The 15,585-nt window shown below is 41.4% G+C and overlaps 1 long non-coding RNA gene across 1 annotated transcript in view; it reads right to left on the minus strand.

The window, feature by feature from the left end:
• Positions 1-11,991, minus strand: part of LOC141727157 (uncharacterized) — a 54,505-nt gene extending 42,514 nt beyond the window's left edge. The window contains exon 1 of the long non-coding RNA XR_012578204.1: positions 11,477-11,991. This is a non-coding gene — a long non-coding RNA (uncharacterized LOC141727157). The remainder of the gene's footprint in view (positions 1-11,476) is intronic.
• Positions 11,992-15,585: the final 3,594 nt, after the last annotated feature.

A 15,585-nucleotide genomic window follows, 5' to 3' on the forward strand; every position in this document is an offset into this window, starting at 1 on the left:
AATATATTTGTCATCCATATTTCCAGTTTCCCTTAGACTCTTTTATTTGTGAAACTATGTGCATGGGAGAGACATTCTGTCCTGTTTAAAAAAGGCGCCTCTTCAGGGACCCAGGCATGGCCACCTCACCAATCCACACCTCAAGATCACTGTTTCTCCCTGTCAGAAGACCTCAAAAACAATCTGGACTGCCTTTTCCCCCTAATTTTTACAACAAGGGCTGATTAATGCAAACAAATAACCCCCCATTTCTCATTCACAGAATGGTCTGTTTTCATTTTTCTGTAATTTTAAAGGATCTTTCAAGTGGGTTGATATTTAACATTTGCTGCTCTTCCAGCACACATTGCTATCTGGAGCCTTAAAAAGACTCATTATTTCTTCCATAAAAATGTCTTTCTAGATGACCTGATCTTGTTTGTGTTGGTGATTGAAAGTGCAATGTCCCCAGACTGCCAGTGTAAATCATTAAAGCTTAATTATCAAAACTGATTTCTTTTCCTCATAGTCTTTGGCTAAACAAGTCTATGTGACAGGGCAAGAAGACAGGAGTTTTTACAGACAGATTGTACATACCCAGGGAATGTGGACAGCAAGGGCACATGTAAGATGCCTGTGTCAGGAAGGCCTGCAGGATCAGATGCTTCATACTGGGACAGCCAAGACAAGGTGCACAAGCTCAAGCACAGCTCTTCTGCCCTCAGATGGCTGTCCCAGTACAAAACTGACCTGATCTTACCCAAATGCACCTGCATGAGGAAACTGTTCTGTGGCTCCGCTGGTCAGATGGGGTCATTGCGGGTCTCCCTGTCCATGCGGAACTGATGACAAACTTAGCACTGTGTCCATGTCGTTCAAAAGTTAATGTGGCCCTGTGAGAAAGCCAGCAGTTCATATCTGCCCCCTTGACAGCCTGAAGTGCTGAATCTCTCCATTCAGGCAGTGCAAGGGCAAAAATGTGTATGTTTGCTAAAAGTCTCAGAGTATTTTCAGTTAGTATGTTGCATTAGTGTCTAAAAGTTAAATTACAGTCTTTATACTTTCTCTGCCTTTCTTCAGAGTACTTAGCTTCATTTGTGCATGTACAGACAAAAGAGATTTGGAATTAATAAATGTGGTATTATGGCATGATCCTTTAAGCAACTGAGAGATGAAAGGCTGATTTTTGCTTTATTCCGAAGCATGCTGACATCAGGGGTAAATTTGGAGCTTGATGCAAGAGATTCAGCTGTGCAACTGACATTAAGGCTAATAGCAGTCACAAGAAAAACAAAATTACATTCTCTTTCTTGGACAAGAAATTAAATACAGATTGCAACTTATTCAAAGAGTTCAAAGTCAATTACTTTTCCCAGTGAAATCAATGAGAAGGACTTTCCATTTCAGTTCATCAGACTTTCTGCCTGCTGAGAAAAGTGACTTTATGTGGGATCTTTATCACCATTTGCCTTCCTGGGTTGTTGGGTTTTCTTTCTTTCTTTTCCTGATTGATGATTGGTCTCATAAATACAACATTCTAGGTTTTTTTTTCAAAAGTAATTCAACTGCTTTCAATAACTGGTAGAATTTTGAAAAATCACTAGAATTTTCCTTTAAGACATGGTAAATGCCACAACAAAGACCCATATTAGCAGGATGAAACATCCAAAGCCCACATTCCATTCCCCCCCTACAGGCCTGTGAAATGTCACAGATCCATGGAGACACTCTGAGGAGGATAAACTTTCATCCAGTGACATCTCTAAAAACAGTGTGATTTGGTCTTCATTTGTCACTGTTTGTTTAAGGCAGGTGTCACTTGGAAGGTCCTTATCTTTTCCCATCAATCAGCACACACAAGGGCAGACAGTCACTTACAAAACCACTACAAAACACAGAGTAGATGTGCCTGGGGGAGATTAAGGTGATGTCTATGTTCAGTCCATTCCAAGATGTCAACACTACCTGCTCACATGTACTAATCCCAAATTTTGTTCTAAGAGACTTGGTTTTGGCATTGCCATCTCCAGGACCTGGACTGGTTCCCACACTGACAACTCATTTATTCTTAACACCAAATGTCCACACAACACCACCAGGACTAGTATAAAATTAGTTACCTCCCATCTGATGTACAGCTACTCCAGGCAGGCTGGGGATTCTGCAGCCAAATCCCAGGACCCAATTTCATTAAGCATTATTTAATAATCATCACAATATTTAGCATGTAAGTAGCCACAGTAATCACATTGTTCTCAGATTCCCTAGCCCTGCTGTTATCCTGCTCCCACAGCCATTGCTCCACAGCCCACACTGGTTCTGCCCCCAGGTATCACCCTCTGATCATCTGCACCCCAAGCTTGTGCGTGTAAAGATGGATGTTCAAGGTGCATGCCCAGGGGTGGGAGCAGGAGCTGATGGTGCAGGTAGCACTGCTGGAGCTGTCAGGGCAGTACATAGCCTGCCACACTGCGCTTGAGGGACAGGGACATGAGGAAAAGGGGGCATAATGCAGGGTTTGCTATCAGTTAGCTGAAGAAAACTATTCATGTACATGTGCCTGTTAGCAAAAATTTCTTTCACTATATGCAGTATCGGCAAATAGAAATTATTAAGTTGAGAGAGGACAACAACTGGATTACAACAGGATTTCAGGGGCCATTAAATTGTAAGATTTTTAGAATGTACTATTAGACCAAAATAACTTGAAATACATTATATACCATAAACAATGTATCTCAACAGCTGAAGAGAACATGAAAGGTAGTCAGAAGCAGGTAAGTGCAAAGAAAACAGTGTTCCCACCACACCAGCAAGGGGCAAAATTATAATTTTTCCAGTAATAAAATGTAACATAACATTCCTCTGTGACAGCATGCAGCGTTTGCTGTGTGTTAGCATTGGTCGTTACTGCGACAGTGCAAGTGTGTCTCCAAGCTGTATCCATTAAAGGGCTGGAGACACCACCTGTTGGGTTTCCAGGGCGGGAAAGAGAGAGAAGAGCCATGCCAGCTTCAGTGCCCTTCCAGCTGTGAAGGGGGAGGCTGAGGAGCACTGGGGCCAAGGTTCAGGGGCTTCAGGGGACAGCCCTGCTCCCAGGATCCCCACAGCACTCCTAGTGCTCACTGAGTCACTAGGCTCCGGTGGATGAGCCACTGGCAGCAGACACCTCTCTCTCACACTTCTTTCAATGTTCAAGGCACTCAGGCTTTCTCCCCAGTATGCTGGCTGGAGTCCAGGTCAGTTTTGGAAAGATATTCCGAACAGTGGGTTTCTCAAAATCCTGCTCTCTATCTCAACAGCAATCTCAAAAGCTTTTCATCCCAGGCAGGCAAAGCATGAAGAGAGCAGAGGTCCCATGACCAAGCACAGCCCCCTGCCCCCCTGAGCTTCCCAATACAGAGAAACAAGATCCACATACACTCAGAGAACCAAAATCCGCATCAAACCCACATCTGCCCTAAACTCTGGGGTCATGCACATCTTGATACAATTTCTAACCTTTATTTTAAACCTCATGACAACATTAGTAGAGCAAAACACCCAACCATAATCATGAGTGAGTCCCCTGCTTGTAAATAAATTTCTGGGTGAAGAAAAAGAAAACACAATTTGACTTAGGTTTCTTTACCCTGTCAGCAGATCTGTAAGGTCATACAAAACAGCACCCTTTCATAACCACATCAGGGGAAAAATGACATCTGAAAATCTATATGCTGGGAAGACAGTGGTGAAGGAGGTCCCCAGGTTAGGAAAATCAAGTTAGGACAGTTTGCTACTGATTTCCTGTGGCAGATTTAACTGTTGAGTTAAAACACACTGACATCAGAGGTGACATTACAGTGTAAGTAATGAAGGTGCTGCAAGAAGCTGGGGAGCAGAGGAGAGGACAAGTTTCCCACTCCCTGCTCACATACTGATTTTCCAGGTGCATTTTGTATGTGATGAATACAAATTCATTTACAAGACATGAATATGAGCTGCCATTTGTGCCACAAAAATGGTCACCTAAGTGTTGGGTATGAGCCCTGCTTTCCCCAGTCTATGCATTTCAGTCCTATTTCAGTACACATAGCAATGTGCACATTCCATTAAGAACATAATACCACCTTTCAAAATTCAGGATTGAAATAAACCCAGGGGACAACAGACAGACAATTAGATGTAGTTTGGCACTGGTGAGTGGCTGGGAGGTAATCAGTATGGAGTTCCTCTGTGAGGAAGGAGGATCATACTGTAGGGCAGGAAGGCAGTCCTGCTTTCCCAACACAGCTTTGCTGTGGGATTTTTAACAGTCTCTGGGATTTTGCCATCAATATGATCATTCAGTTATCCATTGCATATGACACAGAAAGGGAAAAGCATGAAAAAATGTGCAGGATACTGCAGTTCAGGTACTTCTATTCTATTTCTCTATCAAGACCATTCAGATTTCAAAAAAAACACACAGAGAAACACTACATTGTTGATATATGGCGAGATGAAATACATGTGGGACATACTGATAATTTGTTGCAGTTTGAAATTGTGACAAAATGTGATTATCTGAGGTAAAAATATGTTATTAATCATTTGGCAAGAGGTCAAGCACTCTACACCTTCATGTTTCCCTTGAAAACCTTAACAATAAAAAGTGAGGAGAACAAATTGTGTGAAGTATTTTTTCCCCCTAAGACCAGATTTTTATGTTCATATATATATTGAATTTTAAAACAGCTAATTTGGAGAGGGAGCCCTTACCAATTGACCTATTCTCTGCAATGCTGGTTTCCTATTTTTCATCTTTCCTAATATAATCAATAGTAACAGACTGTAAGTAAATTGCTCATGTGGGTAGTCAATAGGCTGAGAGGATGTTTTATATGTCCTAGTAACAACTAAGAAACATCATCTCAGAGAGGGTGTTGCAGCCATCCATGGGGGTGGTTTAATGCAGTGTCAGCAAGAACCATGTCAGTTAGGCCAGACACCTCTGCAACACCACAAACTTCTTGGTTTTTCAGAAAATGTGTGCACCAAGTAAGAATTCAGCAGCAGTTAACTTCCCTTTGCACTGTGCTTATTCCAGAGGGAGGAGCTAAGCCACACAAGCCATAGAGAGGATAGGGCAAAAGGAGCAAAAGTATCAGTGGACATCACACCACTCATGTTTTGAATATTCATTACCAACTGGACTCAGACTAGGGACCTTTCCTGAGCATCCTCCATTAACCATACCTTCTCCTTCAGTCGATTTGTGAAGGATCACCAAACCATCAGAATTTACCACTTGACCACCAAAAATTTCAGCCATGTGCCAGCGTACAAGTTTCTTTGATCCTTCAGTTGGGCACAAGGCTGTGCTCATGTCTTCCAGGCATACCTGCCTACCTGATAGGATCTGTGTGTCAGGAAAATACCATAAGCATCCTTTTAATTGTCTACAGTGGGAGCCCAGCTGTTCATCTAAGTGCCATCTGCAGGCAGTGGACTACCTTTTTTTAAAGTAGTCTTATTCCTAAAATTGCAGTAGAGACCTCAAAATGGGTTTTATCACTGTAATTTTATTTGCTTATTAAAATTTAAAGTTTGCACTTAAAATAGAGAATGCTCTCAAGCTGTCACCTGTCTTCTGCCAATTTATTAGTCATAATCTGATATTAATTTTTTAGTTGTTAAGCTACTCTCCAACAGCTGGTTGTGATATTTTGAGAGGGTGGGGAATGGAAAAAAATGCTTTTGAAACAGAGACAGGCTTAGACTCGCAGCACAGGAAATGCAACTGCAAGGACCCTCTGCTCCCCTGCTGGCTTACTACTCTTCTTTAATGTGATTTATTGGGCCCAGTCTTATCCCGAGAACCTCCCTTGCACCCATTTGTCTACCAGTGCTTGTGAAAGGGACAGAACTTATGAAAGGATTACTTGGCATCTGCTCTGGAAGATGAGAAGAGTTACAAAAAGACACCAACAGATTAATTCCACAATCTTTCAGCAGTACCCTAAAGCATCCAGCTCTGATGGGAATTTCACCATCTCAGTGACATCACAGTAACAGGCAAGGAGTTAGCTGTGGTTTAACTGTGCTTCAAGCACTGAGAAACTGGAAGGGTTTCACACAAGCTCCCTGAAAACTAGACATAGTTTGGTCCTGTTCAAGCACACGGTTGTTGGACCAACATATCTCTCCCTCCCAGAGCTTGGGCAACTCACTTCTGCACCTGAATCAATTTCATCTGAGCTTTCTTCTTCCCTTTCACTGTATGTTCTTGATCTTATTTTAGCTAGCTTGTTCCAAACTACCCACTGCTCTGTATGACCAAGAATTACCACTGAAATAAGCACACAAGAACAAGGGAGGAGATATTACAAAGCACAGATAAACATGAGAATCTTGGTTGTGTTTTTGAAAATTCCCCTCAATGGTATTACAAGCCTATCTTGAGAAGGATGCCTGATAGTGTCAGACTATACTGTGAAAAGAAAGACAACGTTCAAATAACAAGAGATGATTTGCCAAAAGTCAGTGCAGAGACACCATCACATTATATCCCAGGTGTTAAGTAGATTGTCCTGGGTACTCTCTGCCCATACGCTTTTGCTGTATGTCAGGTCCTTACTTGGCACCTTCTTCAAAGAGCAGAAATGAAACATTTTAGAAAGCCTTGTGAGACACCCAAGATCAGCGTTGTAACACAGCGACCCCCCCCGCAGTGCCTCCAGATGCACCCAGAAAATGCAATATTCCTCTTGCTTACTCTTTCTAATTTCTATTTGTTCCATGAAACTAAAATCTCATTTCTACACGTCCTTTGCTCTACAATTCACTCTCCAGTCTTTTTTTAAAAATTTCCAGATTCTGGCTATAAACTGCTTCAAGTATCCCGAGAAGTTCTGCAAAGCACAATACAAATTTGAAAAGTTCAAGCCTAGTGCTAATGCAATAAAAGAAGGCAAATATGATTCCAGATATACAGTTGGTGTAATGCCTTTAGGAAGCGCTCCATCAGTTTGATTTAAAAAATGATTGCATTATGTTAAAACAGCTAAATTGGATAAGAGGAAAAGGGATTTGTTGACATAAATCTTGTCTTTGGGCTTCAAACCCCTCCAAGTAAATACAAATAGGAAAATACATACAGAGAGAACTGCCAATTTCCCCGGAGAAGGTCTGTTTTCAAGGAAGTAAAAATCTATATTGGAAATCAATTCAGTTGTTTATAAAGCAAGAAACCTCTATTGGAAGTCAGCAGGAAGGAACATTGGAAGCAAACCATCAAATAGCAGAGAACAAAGTGAAAAAATAACCAAACTATATAACCCAAACTTATTGTTTTCAAATAATTCTATGATTCTGACATCATCTGCAATAAATACGGAATAATTTGGCATGTGACACCACCAGCTCAAAGGAAACAAAACACAATATAAGATCAGTCAGGAACAGCCCAGCAATCTTAATAAAGGTTGCCCTGAGCAGTCAGCACAGAGAAGAAACAAGGCAGAAACAAACTTAGGCAGCAGAAATTCTCTGAATATTTTGCATGGACCTGATATATGGTGTGCTGGCGGTAATCTTTAGTCTAACAACTGATCAAGATAGCCATTCACTTTAATACTTCTCCTGCCAGAAGAATCCTGTCAACCTAGTGAGAATAGGGAGCATGGGCACAGGCCAGTGTAGGAGATGGAGGATTTGCCTTCTTTTTCCTTTCACCTGTCCTTACAGCTCCACAAAATCGTGAGGAAGGGAAGCAGGGAGCACAGCCGGATGGAGGCATAGTCATACGTCAGCTGTGATTAAACCAATCAATTTTTCTTCTAAGAAGAAACCTTCCAAGCCTTGTTTGCCCACAATCTGCTTTTTAAATAGGTAACTGAGCTTCATCTTGGCTGAATTAAATAGAAGATCTATGAAATAAGTGAGGCTTTATGATGTAAAAATGACAGGAAAAAATATCAATATGTGCATCTGTGAAATGCTAAACAGCTGTCAAGAAGTGAAAAAAAACAAGTCTGAAATGCCATTAGTATACATCCTCTACATAATTCATTCCCTGTAATCATTACTGCTCCTTTATCTGTTACATCAGCAGGAAAAGATTTGCTTGGTGGTGGATTAACTCAGTAAGATTATTCAAAGCTTTGATTGCTGAGCAATGGTCAAAGGCTGGTTGGTTACTCTCCCTGATTCCACAGGTTCATGTGGCCACAGTGATTACTTACAGTCCTTTGTCCAGGGAGACAGCAGTGGCAGTGATGGTGGACAGCTGCCCATGCTCAGTAAAGGAGCAGGTGGAGCTGAGGGGAACCTCAAGCCATTCCCCAGACTTCAGAGAGTAGGATCCATTTTAAGAGATGCCAGCCTGGAAGTTCCTGGACCCTAGCATCAACTCATGCTTAATTTCAACCAGACATCACACAAGCAAATGGTAGGTAGTCATACATCCCAACAGGTGGCATGGCTGCAAAGTTATTACAGACAGAAGCTGATAGAAATGGAAAAACCCATTCTTCATCTCCTCATATACAGAGTGAAATCACACGGGCATCTTGCCCTTGCTGTGAAGTTACAGGACACTAGGGATTGTGAGGAATGGGGTGTCTCAGCCAGCAGCAGTAATGAACCAACTCTGGTGCCTCTGACCACCTAGGCACCACTTCAGCCCTTTTCCCCACTGAGTGACTGCCTTCATTTCTCCAGAATTGCTTTCATCTTCTTGACAGACTGGGCATTCTCATTTTCTTGTCCCAGTGGTGTGTATCAGTACTGCTGTAGTGCTTGACTAAATCCTGAACACATTATTGGTCCATGAAAGAGTAAAATCATCTGCCCTGCACAATACAGTAAAGGACTGCCCAAAATTCTTGCCAAACACTGAATTAGAGATTGTCTTTGACCATATAGGCTAGTGCCCACTAGCCTCAATTTCAACACGGCTGCCAAATTTGAGGCAACCAGAGATTCAAAAAATCACCTTCCATTCAGACAATATTTAGCAAAGGACTTTCTCCTTGGAAGCCAGTTGTTAATGATGCTTAGAGATATTCTTGCATTGTCAGCTTATCTTTCCCAGGGGACTAAGAAAACCTTACCAACATTAGATAATTTCACCTTCTATTGACCTGTTCAAACTGTGGCCATTACACAGCATGAGGGTAGAAACTGCAAATGTGAAGGAGCCGCTAAACTCACTGGAGGTCTCACTTGGTGTTCCATGGTAAGTCCTGTGGGAAGATATCACCTCATTGCAAAGGTCTGTCATTTATTTTTCACTACAGGAGAGGGAGTTGGTTGAGATGGCATTAGCACAACTCAATTTTCACCTCAAGATCTTAGCTTCCACCTGCACTTGTTCTCTAACCTTGCACTATCCCTGCTCAATAACCTGACCCTCTGCTTCCACTCCTGCAATGTCCAGGATCAAAGATGTCATGGTCATGCCTCTGAGATGTAAAATTGTTTCTTCTTGCCCTTGGAAACCCATAATTCATTGGTACATTGCCCTGATACTTCTGTAAGGGAAAAACATATTTATCCAAAATCCTCAGGTGCTGGAAAGAGTGGTTTCCATCCTAGACCACCCGACTCTTGCTTCAGCTGCCAAAAAGTCATTGTGGCCCTGCACATGGCCAGTTTTCACCCCTGATAGTGATTTTTTTCCCTAAGTCATCTGCTGGAAAATCAGCAGTAGGAATTAGACATCCTGACTCAGAATCTTAACCTTCAATAATATGGCCATTGCTTCCCTCTTCTGCCTTTGCCAGTTTTATACAGTACTACTTTCAATGCTCTTCAGGACCTCTCTTCTCCAAATGTAATCAATAGAAGTCACTGCTAGTTTACAAAATGAAGGAAATAATATTTTCAGTTACCCAAACAATTGCTCAGAAAGAGAAAAAAGCACTCCAGACACCTGCACCTCATCAAGCTTTCAGTAACTGCTGTTTTGGGACTGTTCCTCTTCCTTTTGCCTTTCTGCTATCAGAAAACAAACTCAGATATAAAATTTTAGTTGGTGTATATCAAGATCTACCATTCTTGGGAAAATATGGAGGGGAAGTAAAATAGCTGTAACAACCAGGTCTATGTGTGTGGCAGCCAGTCCTATACTGCTGGATAAATATACCATACAAAGGTCCCTGGGAGACGAACAAATGCAGTAACCATGCCTTATCTGTATGGTATTTGATAAACGAAAAGGAAGTAAATAAACAGTGATTTATTTTTGACAATCGGTTCTATCTCCTCCTAGTACTGAAAAAAAAGAAAGCAGGCCTATTTTTAGGTACATCAAGTTCTTGTCAGTGCCCCAGCACTGCGTTCGGGGCGGCTGTCACTCACCAAAAGTTTGGGGAAGGCGACGCAGCTGCCGAGAGGGCTAGCAGCTTGGACCCTGCAGCAGCACCCTCACAGCACCACCACCACCACACCCAAAGGCTTCAGAGGCAAGGAGCACAAAGCAACAGCCAAGAGCCCTAGAAACTAATGGCAAGATTTCTACTGATTTCAGACAGGTGAGTGTGTCATCCAGACACCTCTGCAGCAGACACATTTCTGATTTAATCTATTTCAACAGCCAATTAAATACATTTCCACTAATCCTCACCACACAGGAGCACATCATGTTGTCCTGCCTGGCACGACAAGTGAACAGGGCAGAATGATCCACCCTAGGGAAGAGAAAGACTCTGCTGGCAGCATGGGATGGAGGAATCCACACTGATGTAGCACCCACATATCTGCATGAGACAAGATCAGAAGTCCACAATAAAGATAATTCAATTCTCCTTTGAAAAAAAAATTTTAAAAACTCACGAAGTGGATAACACTAAAGTATATAAAATTCACAAATTCACACCTGTTTTTTTGTTTAAAGTCTGGTTCCAGACTTTTTCAATATATGTATAATAATGTAAATTAGAAAAACTCTTCTTGGATGAAATAATGTCAAAAAATACCCTTCATATTAAAAATACATTTCTCTTATAAAACTGAAAACATCCTCTAGGATGCTAATTCTTTTGTATGCATCTCAGTCATTACATTATTTGCATCCAGTTGGAGATGGCAAAACTACTCAGGCTGAAACTAAAACAGATATTTTAAGGGTTGTTTTTTTTTTCTTTACAGTTTTCTATGTGCAAAACCTAGAGGCTTGTTTTTCTATTTTATTGGAGAGAAAAAAATTATCCTGATTCAAAGCAGCACTGAAATACAAGGCTCTGACAGATGTTACATAAACGATGATGTAATGCTGAAGTATTTCATTACACATGCAGGTCCGTTCCTCAGCCCAGCAGTGATTTATTGCATTTTGTCAATCCCATTTTATGTACCCACATCATTTTTACATCATTTTTCTTCATGACATTGTTATATTCTCACAGAAGCACATAGAGATAACATCATAACAGTGCAGCCAATGATGTTAGCATTTTACAAATAATGTTACTAATAAATGAATATACCACTGAGGGGAAAATGGTCTTTCTGACAGAGTGAAAAGCAAATTTACCTTTGAATAATCTGACAGGGGAAGAGGCCATAAGTCCAATAAGAAAACTGAGTTTGCATCGTCTTGGAGCAGCTCCTGCCTTCATGCAGAACAGTGAGGAAATGCTGCTCTTGCCTCTTTTTGGTTTAATCTCACATTCCCTTTGTTCTCCTAATGTGTTCTGTGTGCTGCCGGCTAGATCTTATGCACCAGCGGCTTGGTTAAAAAAATGCATCAGCAAGTGAAAGAAAATCAACATATAAAATCTGTTTTGATCCTGAAATTATCAAGCTGTTGGACACACCAGCTTTTTTTTCCTGATCATCCATCAAGATATATTAGGAAAAGCACACCCAACAACACTGCGTTCTAATGGGAGAAAAAGAACTCCAGAAATTTTAAGTTCAAAAGACATGAAGGTCATGTCAAAATAATGTAGCAGGCTATTTAGAAGATGCATTCCTACAGCAATATTGTTAAAGAAAACAATCCTTCTAACAAGACACTTGCCAAAAAATCCCATTAGACAACTGAAACAGAGAATTCCTCTTTTTTAGCAGTCAGCCATGAACCTGCATCAAGCAAAATGTTGCAGTGAGAAGCTGCACTTGAAAAGAATTTAAAATTTCCTTATTTCTAAAAATATAGGGCCAGATTTTGCTTTTGCTGAGTCACTAGAAAACCAAAGAAATCTTGATTTTTAATTTTTTTAAATTTATTTCCTGACATTTTAAATGGTGTATTCCCCTTTGGTCATAGAAAAGGCAAATCTCTGGTGTTTTCTAGGTGACTGCCTTCTGAGGGGAACTGAGGCTCCCATGTGCCAAAAGGACCCATTCCACAGGGAAATCTGCTGCCTCCCTGGAGCCTGGGTGAGGCTGAATTTCATGAACTGAGTCAGCACACTGATTATTATTCACTGTTGTTGCCCAGGTCGGCAAAAAGTCTGGGGGCAATCAAAAGGGACTTCAGGGCACTGGGATAACTGGTTCTAAGGACAGGAGCATAGATGTTGTTTTCCTCAATTCCTTCAGTAGCAGGCAAGAATGCCAAAAGGAACAGCGACCTGATCAATATGTGGCTTAAAGTCTGGTGCCATCAGTGGAATTTTGGCTTTTTTGCTCACAGAGTGTTGTATATGGTGCCAGGCCTGCTGGAAAGAGATCAAGTTTGACTGTCTAAAAGAGGGGAAAAGATTCTAGCCAGTGAGTTGGCATGACTGTTTGAGAGGGTTTTAAACCAGGTTTGAAGGGGGAATATGATAAAACCAGGCTCAGCAGAGATAAGCCTAGAGTGGGCATGCCAGCACTGGGGGTGAAGTCAGTAGGCCAGCTGAAGAGCACCCACACTGGGGCACACAGTATGGGTAACAAAGGAGGAATAACAAACAGGAGGAAGCCATTGGCAGTAGGAAAGCTGTGACAGTCACCATCACTGAAAGTTGGTGGGATGACTCACATGGCGGCCAGGATGGTTATAATGGCTCTTCAGAAGGGTCAGGTGCGGAAGCAGAGGCCGTGTAGTGGCTTTGTTCATTAGGGAGAGTTTCACTGCACAGAGCCCAAGGACAGTGATGACAAGGTTGAGTGGCTACGAGTAAGAATCAGGGGGAAGGCTAACAAGGCAGATACACTGGTGGGAGTCTGATACAGAATACACAACCTGAATGAAGAGGCAGATGTATTCCATGAGTGGCTGACTGAGGCTCCACAAGTTCCTTCTTTTCCTCAGTCTTTCAAAGAAAGACTAAATGTCCTCAGGTCAACCAGTCCTGTAAGCTGGTAGACAGGGATAGGGAGCAGAAAAGACCCCCTGAAATCCAGGAACAAGTAGCTGGTGACCTGCTGAGCAATTCAGACATTCATAAGGGTACAGCACCGGATAAGATTCATCTAAGGAGGGAGGTGGCAGAAGATCTTGCCAAGCTGCTCTCCATCATTATCAGTCTTGGATAACTATGGAGGTCCCAGATGACTGAAAACTGGACAGCGTCATGCCTGTCCACAAGAAGGCCCAGAGGGAGGATCTGGGGAACTACAACCTGTCAGCCTGGCCCCAGTACTAGAGTAGGTTATGCAATAAAGATCCTCTTGTAAGATTACAGCACATACAGGACAACCAAGCGATCAGGCCTAGCCTGCAGGGGGCTGTGAAAGGCAGGCCCAGCTTGACCAACCTGATCTCCATTTATGACCAAGTGACCTGCCTGGTGGATGAGGGAAACACTGTAGATGTGGTCTATTTGCACTTCAGTAAAGCCTTTGATACCGTCTTCCATGGCATTCTCCTGGAAAACTGGCAGCTTTTGTGGATGCAGGCTGCTTTTTTCTTCTCATCAGAGTTTTATAAAAAAGTTTGCTGTCCAACTAGCCAGGTGCATTAAACTTGGCAAATAGGAGTTTGATTTCTTTTCAGATAAAAGAGACGTTACAAATAAGAATTTTATCTTGCATGGAGGCATGACAAAGTATGAGACAGAATCCTTCTTGATTACAATCTTCCATCATTTTGATTTTATAATTACTGAATGGAATCAATCAGCTTTCAATTGTTACCTTGGTGAAAGATTAAAACATCATTACTTGTCATACATATTTCACACTTTAGCAAATTTTAATAAACTGAATGCATGAGAAATGTTCATATTATCTTCCACAGTACTGGGATGTTAATGGCATTTCTATTGATTCAAATTGACCCACGTTTGTTGGTCAAAATAACTCAGATTCAGGCAAGGCATGGACTTCCACTATCAACACTAACAAATGAAGACTGCTGAGCACTGAAATGGCTAAAATAAAATAATTAATCAGAAACATCATAAAACAACTGGCAATGTGCTTGAGAGGTCATATCTTCCTTCTTTTTGATCTATGTAAAGGATACATATTGGTGACCTCTTTATGACAGCACCAGGGAGGAGGTGAAGGACAGCACTACAAAGTAGACAAGAAAAGCAAGGGAAGCCATCTCAACCACGGCTGCCCATCAGCCATGAGAGCCTTTTTCACCACGCTGGTACTTTGGTAGGAAGACAGATACCTTTCTGGGGATCTGGCCTTTGCTTGCTGAGACAGAAATCTTTTCTTCATGGTGCTCATCACCCAGGTCAGTCCAGACAAATCCTTGGACTCACTATCAGTGTACCTTACCAAATCCCAGCTGGAACTACCACTAGCCTTCACAGCTGTGACAATCAATGCCACAACACTGTGTGTATGGCAGGTCTAGTTTATGCTTCTCCAACCTAGTCAACACAGAGTAGCAAAGCCTCTTCCACAAAGAAAGTGATAGGGACCAAATCTGGGAGGTTTCTATGGGTTCTGAATACAAGAAATACAAATTGAAAGACAGTCTGTTTCTCCCACAGATACTGCTTCTACCACAAATACTGCAAGTAAATCAAGACTCCAAGTTATCCATTTAACTTAAATACCTACATCTAGTAAGACAAGCAGAGATACTTGCTACTCAATATTCCTAAAAGTTTTAGAAATCTAGTGCAACTGGCACTTTTTTGCTGAATAATATTTTGTTGTTTGAACTTATATTGGTGCTTTCTCTTCTACTTCTAAGTACAACTTAATAGCAAGATGATGTAATCAGACCTTGAGTTACTCAGACTTCATTACTATTGTCAATATGTTACAGAACAGTTACTAATATACTCTGAAATATTATAAATAATTAAAATTTAAATACATTTATTGAATTAACATGGTACATTTTGGGATACACTGTTTTTTCTTCTCTTTTGGTCCAGTACTGGAATGCTATTAGCCTACACACCTGCAAGCTTTTACAAACAATTCACCTCTAAGCACTTGAGGAGTGCCATTAACAGCAACAGATATAGACACAGCCTTAAAGCTGAGCACATGCAGAAGTGTTTAGAAGACAAAGATTTAACTTTATTACCTTCTAGTGCTCTTGAGTTCCCATGCCAGTCAGAGAAGGGAGCACATTTACTGGTCTGTAGGACAACCCAATTATACTTACTATGATTTTCATGCATGCACTCACAAGTATATGTAATTCAGTAATTTACAGCAGAATTTCGTCAGCCACAGAATGCATTAGCAAAACTGCAACTTAGCTGAATTACTATCTGATTTCTAAAATTACCACCA

The sequence above is a fragment of the Zonotrichia albicollis genome, chromosome Z (genome assembly GCF_047830755.1).
Source record: "Zonotrichia albicollis isolate bZonAlb1 chromosome Z, bZonAlb1.hap1, whole genome shotgun sequence".
In the NCBI taxonomy this organism is placed as follows: Eukaryota; Metazoa; Chordata; class Aves; order Passeriformes; family Passerellidae; genus Zonotrichia; species Zonotrichia albicollis.